The sequence below is a fragment of the Octopus bimaculoides genome, chromosome 18 (genome assembly GCF_001194135.2).
Source record: "Octopus bimaculoides isolate UCB-OBI-ISO-001 chromosome 18, ASM119413v2, whole genome shotgun sequence".
Lineage (NCBI taxonomy): Eukaryota > Metazoa > Mollusca > Cephalopoda > Octopoda > Octopodidae > Octopus > Octopus bimaculoides.
The window spans coordinates 51,372,663-51,377,839 of record NC_068998.1 but is presented as its reverse complement, the minus strand read 5'-3'; positions in this window follow the sequence as shown (position 1 = coordinate 51,377,839).

Genomic DNA, 5,177 nt, shown 5'->3' with positions numbered 1-5,177 from the left:
GGTTTATATCATCTAGTGTTTCATTCTATTTTAAGACGTTGTGAAATGTTTAACGGCAGTTCAGCCGCCACGTCGTCTCCGTCGTTGGTCCTTGGCATTCTCATTCCGAAATCAGAGCAACTGACAGAAAAATGAGTTTTGCATGAACAAACATGACATCTGTAAATAATATAAATGTTATTGTGTGTAGAACACTTGCCAATCCTTATTCAATAGAAACCAAGAAAGCTTGCTATGAAAAACTTCAATTCGACATTTACTTGTAAAACTTCACCTGTCGTAATTCAGACGATATCACTTTACATCGGGATTACGTCGAAAGAACGAGTGGGCGAATGTAACATTTGGATGAATAGTAATCGTTAAATAGTATCGATTTTTGCTTATACTATACCTTGGTTCGTTGGTTGGTTGCTATCTGGTCTAAAGGATGAACAATTTATTATATATCTGAATAAATTGGATATCTTCCAATTTGCTGATATACAGGTTATTTAAAACCAGCAATCGTCTGCAACCTTATTCAATATTATGTGTAGAGGTTCATAATTTTGTACTCTTTCATGTTCTTCTTATGCATGTGCATGTTTGTGTGAACGTATCTGTATCCATGTATCTCTTTACACTCACACACACATACACAAACACAGTGGACATTGCTGCTGCTGCAGGTGTTGTAGTCGCATATCACTGTCTGTCATGCTGTAAAATTACTCTCCTGCGTTTTGAGAGCGAATGCCATTACAAAACTGTCAAATTAAAATTATAATATTTGTTAGATAACTTAATATGTTTTCTGACATAAGAAATGGAATTATATTTAGCTTTTCAATAAAATATCATTAATCTTGTTATTTTGGTAAATTTAATCTAGGCAGGAGGCTTCACTTTCATTTATTAACCTAACTATTTGTGTGCATCTGAACATTGATAATTATTATAGAATTGAAAATGGCTGGCTTTTATCTAATTTTCACGTTAGCTGCTTGCTGGATTTTCTGAAGATGAACAATCATTGTTGAAGAGTTATTATTTCGCTATGTCTATATCTGTTGTATATTTCTGCAAGTGATACGGTCTGTGAAAAGCATTGCTTTGCTAACGTAGATTTTTCTGTTTAAAAGAATAGAATAGAGTTGTTTTTGTATAATAATTTTCGATTTATACTTACAATTAGAAACTTCTCTATGTAAGACTTTTTCATATACGTTTCCATCAAAAGTAATGTCTATAATGAGCTTTTCGCTTTTCATCTAATCAGGTTTTAATTGCCTTAATGCTATTATTTCTTATGGAAATTTCCAGAATATTACTCAACGTCTGCAAAACCTATTAATCTCATTGCAGGCGTTGATTGCTTTATTTTCCAAATATTAATTTATGATGAATGGTACTAACAGCTCGAAATATAGACCTGCCCTTAAGTTTCTCGGTCAGCAACACAAACTAACGTATCAGAAGGGAAAGTCTATGAATAATCTTTTGTGGATTTGAGAGAGACAATATATTTCACTGAAGTCAATGAAGGCGCGTGTCTGCAGTGATTAAGGGGTTCGATTTGCAGCGGCGCATTGTGTTTTAAGCAAGACACTTTATTTCACGTTGCTCCAGCGCATTCCGCATGCAACACCTAAAAAGATGAGTCGTATCTGCATTTAAAAGGGGTGTCCCTGTCACACTCTGTATCACGCTGAATCTCCCCTAGAACTACGTTAAGGGTGCGCGTGTCTGTAGAGCGCTCAGCCATTTTCCCGTTAATTTCACAAGCAGGCTGTTCCGTTGATCATATCAACTGGAACACTCGTCGTCGTCACTGGCGGAGGACCAGTTAAATTGTCAAAAATAAAAAAATAAATAAAAAACGTTCGGAAAATTAGCAGAACAGTTAGAGCACCAGTATGTGTTGCGGCTCTTTTCATTCTGAGTTCGAATACTGTCGAGACATACTTAGCCTTTCGTTCCTACCAGGGTCAATACCCAAGTGCTGGAGTTGATGTGAAGGTGCTTTGATACATAGGAAACAGTGAATACATACATTCACTAGTTTTGCGGAAAACTTGCCGGGCTGTAATAAACTCTGAGAGCGCAACTGAAGCAGAAATAGACAACCATCCACGTATCATACAAACTGTATATATACATAGTTGAAAGGCTTGATGCCGTGGCTGTTGTCTGAGATAAAATCTTTTCATAGACATGGGGTGTTGAACATACAATATATTATAATTATCGACCTCAAAAGGAGAAAAGACAAAGTCGACCTCGGCGGAATTTGAACTCAGAACGTAACGGCAGACGAAATACCGCTAAGCATTTCGCCCGGCGTGCTAACGTTTCTTATTTCTTTATTGCCCACAAGGGGCTAAACATACAAGGGACAAACAAGGACAGACAAAGGGATTAAGTCGATTACATCGACCCCAGTACGTAACTTAATTTATCGGCCCCGAAAAGATGAAAGGCAAAGTCGACCTCGGCGGAATTTGAGCTCAAAAGGTAGACAGACGAAAATACCGCTAAGCATTTCGCCCGGCGTGCTACCGACTCTGCCAGCTCGCCGCCTTAAGTGATGTCATAATATGATCCGTAGCAGTGCACCGGGTATTCTGCCAGTCTCTTCACATTAATGTGCTCCACCCACTTTAATATGAGCCAGCACGTGTGCCTTTACAAAATAGGTAGAAAATAGCAGTAAAATAAACTTCAAACTACACTTTATTGTCCTAAAAGACACGCACATGCACATCGGTTCGTGTTATCCAAGGTATACCATGTCAGGAATAAATAAATTCGTTATCATCTTCTGAGTAAAGTCGGGATTATGGCTTTGATCCTAAGTCTGCAGAATCAGGAACGTCTTGGACACTGAAGATCACCGACGCCACCAACAGCACAGCCGCCGTAACCACCACTTTTTATAATTTCTAAATTGTTAACGTAGAGGTTTCCAAATTATGTCACTGATATTCTCTAGGTGTGTCGCAAAATTGATTTTAATCTAATTAGTTTTTTTACAAATATTTGTCTGTGAAATGTTCTTGACAATTTGGCTTAAATTTTGACAGAAAACTTGTATTTAGTTGTTTATTTATTAATTAATTTATTAATTTCGTTAATTTTGTGTCTCTAACAAAACTTAATTATTGTGTCGCGCCAAATTGTATTTTTATGAAAAATGTGTCGTCAACGTGTTAATTTTGGAAAAAATTCTCTGGTATTGAGAATTGAATATTGATTTCCCATTAAGGAAAAACCATACATATTTTAGGAGAACGACATGCTCTACTTATGAAATATTTTCTAGAAAAAACTGTCAACAGTAGCAGCAGTAATAGGAGCAGCAGCTGCAATAGTAGTATTAGTTGTTGTTGATTTTTAGCCCCGGATCATCAACTAAGTGGATCTCTGACCAGGACCAACACTCCTTTCTCATTTAGGGAATTACATTAAGAAACCATGTTCTTATTGAAACGATGCAGTGTATGATCTGAAGGAATCCTTAGTTGCGATTTCCAATAGGTTGTGCAAACATGTAGATGCTCTTCCATTAGCTGTGCTGTCACTATTGCGTCATCATTGATTCAGAAATCTTATAATCAAGAGCATTTCAATCCGATTTTTCGTGTACCTAGGTCAGCAGTGTTGAATGTACCCTTCCAATGTTAAGACTATTTTGTGAGATCTGAGGTAATTTATGACTGCTATTTCTAGTCAGTCACGAAACTACATTGTGGGCCAATCGTTAGCTTGGTCAACGATGCAGCTTTTTTTATTTATTATCTAACTTAGGTCTGCAGCGATCGAACAAACTTGTGATCAAAAACGCTGCTGTCTTTTATTCAAACAGTATTTTGCACAGGAAAATATGATTGAAGGAGACTGAGTTATTGCGAAGCAAACTGAGTTATTACGAAGAGGACAATGGTAGATAATGCTGTAATAGACGAGAGTATCCAGCGAGAACGGTAAGGTCGAGGCGAAATGATACGACAGTCCATGTCCAACTTACAAAGCCGTGGTTATTTTAGGCACTCGACAAATAATCTACGAAAACCAAGAACATCTTAATCGATTCCCAAGATTACTACTACTATCATTAACACGACGACGATGACTACCACCACCACCACCACCACCACCATAATGAATGTTTTGCTCAAGAACACAACGCAACGCCCGGTCAGGGAATCGAAATTCCGATCTCGCAACCGTAACACACTTCTCAGCAAGCCATGCGCCTTCATATATGTACTCTCCACAGAAAAAAAATTCATGCAATTCACCATTTCCCTCTAACATTAATTGCCAACCGATAAGGGAACAGATTTCACCCTGTTTGTCATATCAACCAAGTCCCAGCGTATTAAATAAAAGAAAAATAGGCAAAAAAACAAAAAAAAAAACGAAAAGAAAAAAAAACACGTCGCTAACCGACGACGATTAGAACAAACAGCGATGATATTGGGAGCTAAGACTAATTTTTATCGTACCGAAAGAGTGATATTAAAGTTTCTAAGCCGTTCGTGTATTTTGTGCTCCTCAAAGTAAGCAGTATGCCTCTATGGGATGATGGAAAAGAAAATTATGGGGAGAGCGGAGACAAAGGAGGCGTTAGTAGGCGACAGATGCATCTGTACACTTCGTTTCCTATTTAGATATTAAGTTAAAAATATTATGCAATATCATAAGCTGCTTGCTAGCCATAATCACAACAACGGTAATAAAAGTAACGACAACATAATAGACTTCGAGTAAATAAATAAACAAAGCACAACGTATAATAATTATGTAGACAGGAATTTGCTTGAAGTAAGGTGATGTTCCGATAAGTAGTTACCTGCGACAAACTGGTAAGAAGTATATTAAGCTGGCTTAAAGTAACCTGTATATATATTACTATGGCGGGGGTGACACTGAAGCAGAGTGAAGCGGAGATAGGAGAAATGGTTGTAAAAATGTGTGGTGGTGGTGGTGGGAGGTAGGAGTTAAAAGGGTTTGAGAAATACTTACGTAAACGGATTCCAGAGGACAGAAGTAATCGGTCTGAGTGTTTAACTAGAAATGTGTTTATTGAGTCAGAATATAGAAAAAGCAAATTTGGCCTCGGCGGGATTTGAACTTAAGGGGAGAGAGAGAGAGAGAGAGAGAGAGAGAGAGAGAGAGAGAGAGAGAGAGAG